At 38.1% G+C, this 15,666-nt stretch overlaps 1 pseudogene; it reads left to right on the forward strand.

The window, feature by feature from the left end:
* The first annotated feature begins 5,545 nt into the window (after positions 1–5,545).
* On the forward strand, positions 5,546–11,506 carry LOC105052209 (heat shock cognate 70 kDa protein 2-like; annotated as a pseudogene).
* Positions 11,507–15,666: the final 4,160 nt, after the last annotated feature.

A 15,666-nucleotide genomic window follows, 5' to 3' on the forward strand; every position in this document is an offset into this window, starting at 1 on the left:
GAATAAATATGGTCATAGTTCATGGTTGGTAAGAAGAACTTAAAAATTTGATGAATTTAAGATGATAAGCATAATTTGATATTATGATGAATTGAAATTTTATACATGATTGATAGTGTGATGAATTAAATTATGAATTCATAAATTTATATATTGATTTTATTATTATCAGTAAATCGATATGTACAGTATTATTGTCTGATTTATTCAGTTAAAGGTATACACTGCGTACTGGGCTATTTAGCTCATGATAAGTTTTATATTTTTCTTTATAGATCTAAAAAATTAACATGATGTAGGATTTCGGTTGGAAGAGCGATTAAAGATGGAGTTAGCTTATTTGATTTAGAATTTTCTCAGAATTGATACAAAATTTTTGTTTTAAGTGTTGACTTTGTCAGATAATTTTTTTTTTGACACTGAGTTTTGATTTGTTATTTGAACTAAGATTTGATCATTAAAATTAAAATTTATTTAACTTTATGTGTATGATATCATGATGAGATGCCTTGCATGCTTATAAAAAAAATTTCTTATGAGTATGCGGTAGTTGCCATGACCTTCGACTCACAATCTCGAATCGGAGACGTGACAATATATATATATACTTTTAACTTCTATGAATATCCTTGGATTGATTTTTATGAATGACATTAATTGAAATATTTTAATTATGTAATATGAAAAATATCTCATATATGTGCTAATGAAATATTATGAATGGCATAAATTGAAGTGTCTTAATTATATAATATGATAAATGCCTCATATATGTGTTATGAAATATTATGAATGGCAATATCTTCTAAATGAGCAAATTGAAATATCATTTATGATTGCTATAGTGAGGGAGAGTCTCTTTCATTTTTTTCTTAAAAAGTGAGAGTAATAATCTTAATTGATGTTGTCAAAAAGAGAGAATAGAGGAATAAAATCAAGCAATAAATAAAATTATCTAAAATCGAGCCATAAGTAAAATTGTCAAAGCAAATTTGTCAAAAAAAAATAATCTTATAAGCTATCTCAACACTAATCTTCAAACTACTCATGATGTATTTTATTCAAATAATTGGCTATAATATTTAAGTGATGCATCTTCATAAATTTAAAATTTTTGTTTAATACTTTATATATGTTATATTTTACTTTTGCTCAAGTATTTTATCATCATCAAAAAGGAGGAGATTGGTATAGAGGAATAAAATCGAGCAATAAGCAAAATTATCTAAAATCGAGCTATAAGAAAAATTATCAAAGTAAATTTGTCAAAAAAAAATAATCTTATAAGTTATCTTAATACTAATCTTCAAACTACTCATGATGTATTTTATTCAAATAATTGACTATAATGTTTAGGTGATGCATCTTCATAAATTTAAAATTCTTGTTTAATGCTTTATATATGTTATGTTTTACTTTTGCTTAAGTGTTTTGTCATCATCAAAAAAGGAGAGAATTGTTGCTTCATAAATTGATTTTGATGATTACAATACATTTGAGGGGTTACTAATGATTTTAGTTTAGAAAAAGATTTATTATATTTCAGAAGCAAAATCATAATTTTATCAAGTTCTGATTCGAAAGCCTCAAAAGCAATAACAGAAGATTTGTGATCTATTGGAGGTAATTTCATACTTTTTGGATGGATATATTGAGAAAAATTTAAGTTTAAAGAATTGGATTGACCCTATGAGTCGACTCCTGTCAAAAGGGGCTGAACGACACGTTATTTTTGATTGGCACATCCAAAGGGATCAACCCTATGAGTCGACCTCTGTTGCTGTACAGGCCAAAGATACAGAATAGTGATTTTCTGTTCTGTGCCACAGAGGTCGACCTCATGAGTCGATCTCTGTGACGAAAACTTTCGTAATGGCTAGTTTTTAGTTCTTTTTGACAGTATTTAATGCTCTTTTAATGATCTCCAACGACTCTATTTCAGCCCAGATTTATCTCTACTATCTATTGAAGCTATAAAGACACTTAAAGGAGGAAAAAAGAAAAAAAAAATTTTTAAGCATTCATTTCACCCCTAAGCAAAAAGACCTCTTCAAGCAAAAGAAGCTTTCAATTCAAGTTTACCAACCCCTCAAGAGCTCATTCAAGTCTTCAACCTCCTTGAGAAAAATTACAAAAGCTTCCTTCTTATTATGTAAAGTATATTTAAAGTTTTATTTACTCATTAAAGGAGTTAAATTTATATTTTCGTGTGATTAACTCACATACTCTGTTTTGTCCTGATCTTTAGTTTTGGAAGGGTTTCAAAACCTAAAAAGGTTGGTCCGAATTTTGAATCGAATTGTATTGGATTGGCTTGTATCCGAAAAATAAGTGTTCTATCTTAAGATAGCTAGAGTTGGAGGTACCGATATTGTATTCTTGATTGAATACGGTTTAGTAGATTTGAATTCTCAAGTAGAAACTTGGAGAGTGGATGTAGGTGCAAGGTTGGTACCGAACCACTATAAATCTTGTTTATTTGTGTTGTGCTTACTTGCTCTCTTTCTAAATTTTTTTATTTTTTTGTATTCTTGCATCTAATTTCTACACCTTGCTTAAATCACTCTCTACATATATCCTGCTCATTATTATTTAATCCTCGTAGTTCTAAATTAACTTTAAAATTTTAAAAATCCAATTCACCCGCTCTCCTCTTGGGTTGCATAGCTGAGCAACAAATAGTTAAGGGTGTGTAATTATTATAATGCTTGGGGGGTAAGGGTCGTCGATCCCTTCTTTAAGGACTTCGAGATCGATGTCTTCAGCCCCCATTCCTCCAAGTCTGGAATGGAGACTGAGAGCGCTTGTAGTTTCTCTCCTCCCGTCTTGGAGAGCACTCCTTATTCTGCCCTGCTGCAAGAGAATTGGTAGGGGTCTCTTCTGCAAAAGCTTTTTTCGTGCAGGCATACTTCTCTGCATGGACAAGCATATTCGAAAAATCTCAGGGATAAATTTTTGTCAACGACTTCTTCAAGTCGTTCTTCAGTAGGCCACCCATCATTGCGGCCATCACGATCGACTGATCCAGATCACGGACCTTCAGAGTCACCGCATTGAAATGGTTGACATAAGCACGAATCGACTCACCCTCCTTCTACTTGATAGTATGGAGATAGTCGAACCACTTTTAGTACCGTCGGTTGCTGACAAAATGGCTGATGAAGGATCGGTACAGATCCTCAAAGGAGTGGATGGAAGTCGGCTTCAAACTTGAGTACCACTGTCGAGCTGCCTCTTTGAGAGTCGAAGGAAATGCTCGATAGAGGATCGCATAAGATACTCCCTAGAGGAGCATTACCATCTTGAAGGTTTCCAGTGGTCGACGAGGTCGGCGGTCCCGTCATAGACTTCTAGTCGAGGCAGCTTGAAGTGCTGAGAGAGTGGCTCCTGTACTATCTCGGGACAAAGGGTGGCTCACTATTAAACCCCTCGTAGGGTTGCGCTGAGGAGTGGTTATTGTTGAGTGCATTCTCAATCCTCTTTTCCATTTGTTTGCCGAGCGCCTGGAATCGTTTTTCGATATCAAGATCTCGGGCAGTGCAAGCCTCGAAATGCTATGGAGAATAGCAACCAGAGGTTGAATCATGCCCTGATCGTGGGCTAGGAGATCTCCATCTGGTTGGCTGCTGGGCTCTGGAACAGCTTTGATGAGTGTGTCTCCTCTTCATGCTTTGAGAAGGTACACACGGCTCTAGTTGTGGTGGCAGCTGAGGAGCCGATTGTGGAATCAGATTGGTGGGGGTACCATCATGGGAGGCACCGATCGTACCATCGATAAGGCTACAGATTGCACTACTAAAGGAGGTGCAGGGGTAGTCTGAGTAGGTTGATGTCGTTGGGGGAGGTGCCAGAATAGTCTGGACCATCTGAATGGTGGCCGTCAAGTTTTGGACCTACTGGAAGAGCAAGCTAAATTGATCCGTCGTGATCAATGCTGGCTGGGCTGGTGGGGGAGTCTCAATCGTTGCTTGCTGTGCCTGGCTGTTGGCTTGGCTCTCCGCTTGGTGAGAAACGACGGCATTGGAGAGCTGAGATGATGCTCATTTTGGAGGCATAACGAAGATTACGTCCTTCCTTTATCTATTGCTATCTGATTCGATCAAGGTCGGAGAGAAGGTGGTTGAGCCTCGTGCAGGGATGCTGGTGCTGGAGTGACCTGCAAAATAAGTCCAAACTGAAGGTTTTCGTTCCGACTAGGATCCTTCGATGCTCAAGTCAGATTCAGAGAACAATAGGAGCAGCAACAAGTTCTTTAAGGGACTAATTGGCTTACTTTGGTCTTCGGAGCTTTGGTTGTTTATATAGAAGGATGTTAAACAGCTGGTCGAGCAGCTATGAGATCGTGTGATTTCAAGATTGCAGAGCTATTGAACATGCTATTACAGATGAGATATTTTAACCTTTGATCATTCTCACGAAATTAGGAGAGACGGTTACCTCAGAACATATCTACTCGAGTTGGATAGCTGTTGCACACGTTAAGAAATGAGTCAACCGAGGTAACGAAGACAGCTCACACGCTTACATGCCTAGAAGACCATGCGACAGTCTATAAATTAGTAGCTCAACTCTGCATTCCTCTACTCCACTCTTAAATCGACAGCTACTGCAATAGCTCGACAATATGAGGAATTCCATGATAGCATGCCGATCCGAGATATTTGTAGTACCACCATAACATATGGTAATTCTTAACTTATTGTTTAATTTATTTAATTTGATTAATTTGTTGTCGCTTGAATTGGTTACCCGCTTAATGAGATGATGATTTAAAATTTTAATTTATTTGATAAATAGTTTGGACCCGAGTTGTTTAATTTTTGACCTCTCTTATATCCAATCCAAATCTAATATAATTGCCATCCCAATTTTATTGGAAAACTATGTCCCTACATAACGTGCACCCTATGACTAAACATGCTGCCAATTACAGTTGCTAGTTTCTATGGACTTATTCATCAAGCACTCATAATATGCTGCTACAAAAATAAGTTATTATAATCAGTGACATGGACCATACGATGCACCTCATCTAGAATATAATCTTTTTATCTTACTGGGCCTATATCTACTCATGACTGAGTTATTTTATTTATAATTTTTTTTCTCCCAATAATATGAGATTTATTTAAGCATAAAAAATTATTTATTAAGACTATTCTATCATATAAATTTGGATCATCCAATAAAATATCGTATATGATAATTTTTTATTGGATACTCCAAATCCAGTGGTGGAACAATGTTAACCAATAATTTATGCTAAAGCACGTCGGATTCTCTACAGACGTGGCATGAGGAGATTGGTGTTATTCACAGGAATCCGAGCGCCACACCGAGGCCACGTAGGATGTGGGTGCGCGGTGGAGTCAGGGTGAAGTCTTCCCCCTCCCGCGGAGGAGCAGCAAATCTTGAACCGTCCAATTAGATCGGGCGGCCCACCACAGTCCTCCGAACTTTTCAGAACCCTAGAATCTCACATACATAAAGCCAGGGTAACGTCCACATCCCCACTCTCTGCCTCTCGGAAACCCTAGCAGAGTAATCCCGCTTGGTTCTCTTGCTCTCGTCTTCTCTTCTTCTTCTTCTTGTTGTCTCGACTCTCTTTGATCTCCGACGACGCCATGGTAAAAGGCGAGGGTCCGGCGATCGGATCCATTTCGGGACGACCTACTCGTGCGTCGGGGTGTGGCAGCACGATCGGGTGGAGATCATCGCCAACGACCAGGGGAACGCAAACCATTTCCTACGTCGCCTTCACGGACACTAAGCATCTTATTGTCGACGCCGCCAAGAACCAGGTTGCCATGAACCCAACCAACACCATCTTCGGTGCGTTTCTCGCACTCCGATTTCTCCTTTCTTAGATCTTCTGTTGATACATTGAATATATCTGCGTTTATTCCTTTATATTTCTGTTACTTCGATCTTAAACGTGTTGGATCTGTGATCTGGTGCGTTTTTTATGAGGTTGATTCGAATTTCGTTGATGTATCTGCTTCTATTTGGTTCCCTGAATATTTCTTCCAATATCTGATCTATTAATGCTTTATACTAATTAAAAAAACTATTTTTTTGGCTTCCAACTATTTATAGGTGGGTTGGTTAATTGTCAGGGGTTTCAATTACTTAGATCTACATTATTTGGCCTGCATAATCTTTATATTGATCTCGTTGTGGCTTAATTCATGAATTGCATTTATATGTAAGATGCTATAACTTTTAGTAAAAGAAGAAAAAAGTTAAATTGTTGAGAAAGAGAAAGGGGAAGCTGCATGGAAATCTAATCATTTTATAACAAGGAGATTTGCTTTTTAATCTGAAATTGTTGGTTGTATACAAACAGACTTGATGTTGATACTAAGTAAATTCATGATGATAAAGCAAAGGATAGAGTACTCTAGGGACACTAGCACACAATGGTACTGGAACATTAAAGTTTTTTAAGTCCATGCATTCTTTTGGTTTTCTTTATGGTTTCACATAGAAACCACCGCTCGCTTGTGCAAAACTTGTATTGAAGAGTTAAGAAGTTGTCATATAGGCATGTAATCTTTTCTGGAAGTTATGATGACTTAGCTTATGTAGCTTACAGGAAATCTTCATATTGGGAACATGTTCACCCTGTTTTTTTAGGCGTGTATAAATTTTAGGTAGATGTACACATGGATGAATGTTAGACTTCACTTTGCCATGCCAGAACTTTTTTTTTCTAAATTTTTTAAATGCTTTCAGTCTGCCTTGAATATGTATTTAGGTTCATATGGGGAATCATGTTGAACATACCGTCATAGCACTAAATATGTATTGCTGTGTGATAAAACATTTTGAGAAACTAATTTTCATTTATTGTTATATCAACTTTTTTCTCCCTGCGATGGTTACCATTATTAATCTGTTCATTTTTATGCATCATAAAAGGAAAATAAGTAAATTTTTGTAAGAACACCTCAGTTCAGAACCTTCCATACATGATTAGAAAAGAGAGCCTTTACCTTCACCCACAGAAAAAAGGAAGTCTTTACGCCTGTTTCTGTTAAAACAACAAATTCAGCATGTCGCATGTGGGAATTTGTAATCTCTTAGGTTTTATTTTGGCTTGTATGGGTGGTACATTGGCGAGGCTTTACTGATGTACCCAATACTTCGGATGCTAGGGGTACAGAACATTGGGTTTAAGAATTTTTGGTTGGGCAGCAACCTGTATTGATGGTTCTGTCTGGTGTTGACCCAACTCTGACCTGGATTAAGTATTGGTTGACCTGGGTCTGGTGTTCTTTGTCTGATTTATTAGCACAATGCAATTTAATGCTCTTTGTAGTGTTAGGTCTACATTGGATGATGGTTCTTCATCTGACCAGACACAGATTTGAATTTGTAACATGGAACCAACCTGGTTTTATATTTGGCAAAATAACTATGTTTGGAGCCAGACCTAGTTGACAATTTCTCTGTCATGTTCTCTTTCCTTTTTCGTTTTCTTCTTGTTTTTCTGTTTGGGTGGGGAGAGGGTTGGGTTGGTTGGATCGGCCAAACAACTTTTCCATGACTTTAGATGTATGAAATCTAGCATGATCTTTAGGGAGACATGATCATGGGTGTTGTCCATGGAACCACTGGTTGTGGAAGCATTGAACATCCAGTGGCAATAGCATCTTGATATCATGATATTTTTTTTTATAAGTTAATAAACTATGCATGGTCTTTTGCAAAAATAATTGTGATTTTATCACTTGCTGCCCATGTGCTTTATATGGATATATATACACATACATATCGAGGGTGTTGGATTTCAACATACCAAGAGCAAATGAATCAAGAGCATTGGATGTCAAGATTTGTAGGATGAATGGTTGTGATACCATAGGTTCAAAGTGCATCTTTTTTACTTAATATATGATAGGTAGATGGCTATAATTCCATCATTCTCAATTTCTTAATATGTTCAAAGTGCATCTTTTTTACTTAATATATGATAGGTAGATGGCTATAATTCCATCATTCTCAATTTCTTAATATAGGTTCACTAAAAATACTCCCTGTTTTGGTCTATGCAGTGTTTTCCTTTCTCTTTCTTAGAATAAATATGGAGGTTGAATAAATACTACAAGATGTGTCTGGCTATTATACCTATGTATAATAGGAAATGAAATATCGATGTTCTCTGTGTATCCCCTCTCCTGTCACATGTTCCCTCTTCCAGTGTGGCTAGTGCTTTTCAGCCAAGAAGTTGAGAAGTGGTTATTGCTTACTAACATTTGACTCTTTATGGTAGTCGAGTGGTTGGTTCATTAGGTGGTGGAGGAAAATAACTCTAAGGACATCTTTGGTATTGCACAAAAAGTGTATTTTGACTTTTCAGCATAAAAAAAAAAAAACACTCTGGAAAAATGAATGTTTGGTATGATTCTTTAAAGGTTACTTCCACAAGAACAAAAGTTACAAAAGTGCTTTTAGGAGATGCTAGAAAATCTAGCTTTTGGTTTCTTTTCTTTTTATAAAGCAGAAGCAACACCAAACATGCCATAATTGGAGTACCTTTTGTAGCGGGGCCCAAGTGGATGGTGAAGGGGGCATATGGGGATGATCCCAAGTGTCCATGTCACAAGTAGCAGATAGATATGGTTTGAAATAGCAAACTATAGATGGTTATATTTAATTAACATTTTCTTCTTTGGGGTCTATGAGTGGAAGTCTTTTCCATCAAGTTTTTTTGATTTTGACAATGACACATTCCCAACCCAACTCAAGTCAACTAAGCCTTAATCCCACACTAGTTGGGTTTGGCTACATGAATATTAAGTTTTCTGAAAGATGTTGAGACATCAAGTTCTCCCGTGCTACTAAAGCCCATATGATTTTCAGTCTATCTTTATCTCTCTATCATTACTTTTAAAGTATTAAATCACTTATTTGTACCGGTACGACCCATTGCCTGCATTGTAACTGTCCAAACTATCTAAGCCATCCTTCTCTCAAGTTGTCCTTTGTAATGCTACATCCACCTTTGTATGGATGACTTCATTTCTTATTCTATATTTCCTTGTGTTATCCAAAAGAGAAAATTATCTAGGAGCAGAATAGATGCTGTAAGATTGTCTTATGACATATAAGATATACTATAGTTTTTTAAGTGTTCGATAAGCTGAAGTTGGGCCATTTGAATGTGCCTGAAGACTGTTACTAGTTATTGCTGGCTATTCTATCTTGATGGAGTAGAACACATTTTGAAAAACTAATATGCCTACAGTACACAGCTTTTTAAGTGTTCAATAAGCTGAAGTTGGGTCATTTGAATGTCCCTGAAGGCTGTTACTAGTTATTGCTGGCTATTCGATCTTGATGGAGTAGAACACATTTTGAAAAACTAAGATGCCTACGGTAATATTTCATCTTGTCAAGAACACCATTCCATATCTGATTTGAGGTTACCAGTGGTCTTGAAATTGTGATACATCTTGAATGTGGAAGTTGTTTAATAAGTGCATGTGAATTGTTTCTACTGAAGTTAATTTTATGTTAGCTTTTATAATTCAGAATATCCTTAAAACTAGAGATTAGGCCTATTGATTCTGAAATTTCTACCATGGTCAACATAGGCCCTTGTGATGCTGCTCTTTTTTTTTTAAATTTGAAATAAGAGTATTTCTTATTTAGATCTTTCTGCGTTTAAGGATTATGATCCTGTTCTTTGCTTTGCAGATGCTAAGCACTTGATCTTTGCAGGGGTTCTCTGATGCTTCTGTTTAGAGTGATTTGAAGGTGTGGCCCTTCAAGGTTATTGCTGGCCCTGGGGACAAGCCCATGATCGTTGTCCAGTACAAAAGGTGAGGAGAAGCAGTTTGTAGCAGAAGAAATCTCATCTGGTCCTAATGAAGATGCATGAGATTGCGGAAGCCTACCTGGGATCTACTGTCAAGAATACTGTTGTCACTGTACTTGCCTACTTCAATGACTCTCAGTGCCAGATGCTGGAGTTATCGCTGGCCTCAATGTCATGCTAATTATCGATGCGCTGACAGCTGCTTCTATCGCTTGTGGGCTTGATAAGAATGGCAGTGTTGGTAGGAAGAATGTTCTTATCTTTGACCTTGGTGGAGGCATCTTCAATATTTTGCTTCTTACCATCAAGGAGGGTATCTTTGAGGTGAAGGCCACTGCTGGGGACACCTACCTTGGTGGAGAGGACTTTGACAGGCACTTGGTGAACCATTTTGTCCAAGAGTAAGAGGAAACAGAAGAAAGCAGTGGAAACCCTAGGGCTCTTAGGAGGCTTAGGACATCTTGCGAGAAGGCAAAAAGGACCCTTTCATCTACTGTGCAAACCTTAATCGAGGTTGAGAGGGCATTGATTTCTCCTCCATCTGGGCCAGGTTTGAGGAGCTTAACATGGATGCCCATGATGTTGTCCTTGTTGGTGAGTACACAAAAATTCCTAGGGTGAAGCAGTTGTTGCAGGACTTCTTCCATGGGAAGAATTATCCAAGAATATCAACCCTGGTGAGGCTGTGGCCTATGGAGCTGAGGTCCACTCTGCCATTTTGAGTGGTGAGGGTAATGAGAAGGTGCAGGACCTTCTTCTGTTGAATGTCACCCCCATCCCTTGGACTGGAGGCTGCAAGAGGCGCCATGACTATCTTAATTCCAAGAAACACAACCAATCCCACCAAGAAGGAGCAGGTCTTCTCAGCGTAATCTGACAAACAGCCTAGTGTCTTGATTCAGGTTTATGAAGGTGAAAGGACCAGCACCTGGGGAAGCAACCTCCTTGGTAAAATTGAAGTCTGGCATTCCTCCTGCTCCAAGGGGTGTTCCTCAGATCATGGTTTGCTTTGACATTGATGCAAATAGTATCTTGAATGTCTCTGCAGAGACAAGACCACTGGACAAAAGAACAAGATCACCATTACCAATGACAAGAGTAGGTTGAGCAAGAGAAGATGGTCCAAAGAAGTCGAGAACTACAAGTCCGGGGATAAGGAGCACAAGAAGAAGGTTGAGGCTAAGAATGCCTTGGAAATTTATGCCTACAATATGAGAACACTGTCAGGGATGATGATAAGATTTCATCCAAGCTGGCTGCTGCAGACAAGAAGAAGACCGAGGATGCAATTGAGCAGGCTATCCAGTGGCTGGATGGCAACCAATTGGCTGAGGCTGATGAGTTTCGGGACAAAATGAAGGAACTGGAAAGCATTTGCAACCCTATTATTGCCGAGATGGACCAGGGTGCAGGTGCTGACATGGCTGGTGGAATGAATGTGATGCTCCTTCTGGCGGCAATGGCTCTGGCCCCAAGATTGAGAAGGTGACCTTCCCTTTTTGGTTTCTATTTTTGTTTTCAGGCTTGCATGCCTGGTTTCTAGATTTGATCAGCTTACTTCCAGCACTTTATTTGGCCATGGCTCTCTGTATACGATGATCCATAAATTTAATTGGTAATTTTACCCTGTTCTAATGTTGTAGGGAGTGTTACTCAAATCAAAGATGAGTTATTTTGCTTTAAGTTTCATCTTGTTCTGTGATAGCTATCCACTGAAGTATCTTCCACGGTCTGTATCTTGTTAGGCAATGCCAGTCAGTGGCGGCAGTAAAGTTTTGCTCCCAGTCATGAAACTGATGTTAATTATTTTTCTCATTCTGTGTTGCTGAAGAACTACTCTGTTGATTGCCTTGACTGAGTAGCAGCGCACCCCTTTGAACATTTATGTTCTTTTTATAGGTCAATATGTAAGAATTAAATGAATATTGCACAAGATCCTTTTTTTCGTTTTTCCTGATGACTATAGTGGTTGCAGAAGCTATAGGGAAACGGATACAGAGGGATCAACATATTGCGTCTGCTTTGTCAATTATTCCTGAAAAACGTTTAAATTGTTGTGCCAAAAATTTGACTTGGCAGTTGAGTTTGAGCTCGTTGTTTCTTTGATTTTTGTTTTGTTTTGGCAAGTTCCAACTTGTGAAACTCAACTAACCTTGTTTGGCTTGATCTTGTTTTGTTTTGATTTGGTCCCAAGTTGGAAGTGGACTTGCTTCAAGTAAACACTCGGTGGTGGAAATCCTGCGAGTGTGGGGTTTCCTGGCCATAGCTTGGCCCTTGGGTTGGCTTTGCTTGGTAGTTTGCGTGGATCTAATGAGGCCATGGTCTGGCTTGTTTTGAAAATACAATGTAGATAGGTCTCAGATGTCATGGTTTGCCATCTTAGTCATGGCAGACAATGCCGTCTTCTTGATGCTAACTTAAAAAATTCGATGTAGACTTTGGTTGAAATCACATGTCAATTTTTCTTAGATGAATGCTACTTGTTTGGTTTTGCATGGGCATTATTGACAATATCAGCGTTTGGACAAGATTTTTCTATGTGCTTGCTTGACTTTCCATTTTTGTAGCCATTTTTTTTTTTTTCTGAAAATAATTTAAACAGACATTCACTTCATGTTTTTGGAACTTCGCTAACCAGATATGCATAAATTTTGCATTTTAAGCATAAGACCTCCAAGCGAATGAGGCCCTGTCCTGGTTGTCTATTTAGCGAGCATAGATTTTGAGTTTCAAGTTTACATGAGGAAATTGTAGAAATTATAGTGCAAGTAGTCCTCCCTCCCGTTGCAAACTAAAAAGAAAAAGGAAAAAAGGGTTGCATGAGGTGCTGTGTATGTATTGCCAAGTATTCCATCAATATTAGATTGTTGGCTTATATTAGATCAAAATTTAGATTAGCGTATGAAATTTATAGGAGGGAAATGCAGTGCCGAACATATATGCAGGCATATGTAGATAGAAAGTGAGTTTAATTTTTCAAAATTTTAAGATTTTAAAAGAAAAAAAAAAAAAAAAGGCAACGTATACATGCATCCCATGCACCACGGCCTTCCAAAAAGCTTCAAGTTTCACTAAATCCTTGGAGTGGACCAGCACAAATAATCCAGTTCAGACGTGTTCGTCCACGCAACAATAAAAGTGGCGACAAGCTGGGTTTGAAAACTTATTGCAACCAGATTCATGTTGGACAGGCAACGCAGAGAATTTCGCTTGCAACCATTCTTGGCTTCTTTGGTAGTGGCTGGGTGGATCCATTGGAATGGTGAGGTATTGCTTCCCTGCCGTGTCCTTCTAAAAGAAGAGTAGTCACATCCGACCATTTGGTGACAAAATCCAAGAGAATCCCATGCCTAAGTTTTATTCCCCCCACCTTTAGCTTTAATTGCAATCAATTCAAGGCCCCGGCGGTCAATCCGGGAAGTATCCAGCGGAGTCCCTCCAAAGCTTTTCACGTTGGGGAACGCCAGTCGCATGTCCCCAGCGCTTAGATGCGTTTGACGAGCCGTGCAAAACTTATTCGCCTGTCATTTTACTCAGCCATCAAAACAGTCTCTTTGGAGCTTATAGTATTTATTTCTTTTAGACTAACCGTAGACTTCATGTTAGAAGTACAAAAATCATTTCTACCATATACAATCAAGATTTTATGTAACAGTGACGACTGTTACTTTACCTCAAAAGGAATGTTTTAGATTTTAATATTAAAATAATTATTAAAATAATGACTATTATCATTATTAGTGTTGGAAATTGGTCTAATTAATCGGGATGCCGAGCTCGTTTAGAGCCAAAAGGTCGAATGGAGGTTGCAATATGCCGCCAACTTGGTGATGCAATGATCGTTGTACTCGGATGATGATGGCTCCGATGCCAATCATTTTCAAAGTGATGCTGGACAGAGGAAGTTGTACTCGGATCTTCGTTCCAACGTCAAATTTGATCTGAAACATTAAATATAAGAAAGCTCTCTTGCTCTAAATACCTCACGGAAATCCTCCGACATCTAAATTAGACAGACTCCAGGGAACAACAGAAGTATTATGAGAGCGGTAAAGTGGCAATACAAAGACGTAAAAAGGGCTCAAGAATACTTATTTGGAGAATCCTCTGAAAATGATTTATATAAGTGAAAGTCGGTGATCATTATCGAGAAATTCAAATGTGTGGATCAGCCATTTTTTGTAATTGATCACGTGTCCTCAAGATCACATATAGACATTTTGCTTACGGATCTTACATATTAGTCATATGGTCGTGGAAGCCATTTGCAATCATGATAGGGCTATCGCTAGCTAAAGAAGAATTTGAAATTTGAGAAATTCTCTACGTGCCTCTGAAATCGGCCATATGGTGAGCTTTGGCGAAATGATCGAAGATTTTGTTGCTAGTTCTCATTATTCGATCTGTCGTATCAGTGGCGGCCAGTTTCGAGACATCAATAACCCTGTTATGATGAAAATAATGGGTGATAAAAAAAACTAAAGATATTCTTCTCTACTTTTTACTATATAAGTAATATACTTTTGGACTATATAAACATTTTTATGGAGAATTATGAAACACTAATTTGAATTTCAGAAAAAAAAAAAAAAAAGGTCATTATAATAGTTTGTTATAATGGAAAAATGAAAAGTGTATCGGAGGAGGGTGGTCAAAACCATTAACGATTATGTATGTGGTTATAACACCATTGTCTAAAAGCATGAAAAAAATACTACCACTAATTCAAATCCACTAAAATCCTCTCACATGGAGGGGGATGCGGCCACTATATCATAGCCTGATTTCTCAATTTGGCTTAATTAACACTGTTCCTTACATAGGCTATGGCACTAGGTAGAACGGGAGTAGTTCATCCATGATTAGCTCAAAAATTCCGTTTGAGCCAACCGAACCTCGGAATGCTGAGCATGGTAGAGGCTCATTGGGTCATTTAACAGTACCATGCAGCACTGGCCCCAATTCATGACCCAGGATGCATAAGACATGTAGTGCGTTGATGTTCACATCTCCACGTACGATATGTTTCACATGTTTGCTCACATCAAGCATCATCGTGAAGGAGTTGTAGATTGGTTTGCATCAAACCGTCAAAATGTCGAACCTAACTCGGATCATCAAAATGACATGATAAACTCAAAACTGGCCTGCCCGTCTCGATCAATTTCATGATGGCTATCCAACGCAGCAATCAAGACAAGTCGCCATATTCTGATGTCATGATCATGATAATGAAACATTTGGATTAAGCCCCAGCCACTCATATTCTCTCTAACATTTTAACTTGGTTAACTCAATCCAATTCAAAGAGAAATTATTGGTTAGATCATCTCAGTGGTGGACCAATCCAACCGCAATTCAACACTTACAGATATGGACAAAAAAGGAAAAAAAAAAAAGAAGGGAAAGGAAGCAATATAGACAATGTTGGCTCCTGGCTAAACTGGTCCATCAACTCAATAATGAATTTGGTCCAATTACAAGTTTATCAATTTAAAATCAGCAACCCAAGTAATCATCCTTCATTCCGAGCTCTCCGTAACCAATATTCTTCCTAACGAAGAAAATTATAACGCGTATTCAACTATGCCGATTCAAATGCACCTCAAGAAGATGAAAAGCCAATAACTCCTCTCGACAAAAAGAGAGTCGTGCAACCCCAATGCTATAAATTCCCAATGATCATGCAATGACGATCGTGCAGGCTGTGATCATGCTTTACAAATAAGCTCGATGGTGACCGTTGAAATTAGCGGTGGTCCTGATGCCCACGTCCATTTGTCCCATCCCTCCTTTTGTTAACCCGGAAGGAAGTGGATGAATCTATTACACCTACCTTAGTA

Source organism: Elaeis guineensis, chromosome 10, assembly GCF_000442705.2.
Source record: "Elaeis guineensis isolate ETL-2024a chromosome 10, EG11, whole genome shotgun sequence".
Taxonomy (NCBI): domain Eukaryota; kingdom Viridiplantae; phylum Streptophyta; class Magnoliopsida; order Arecales; family Arecaceae; genus Elaeis; species Elaeis guineensis.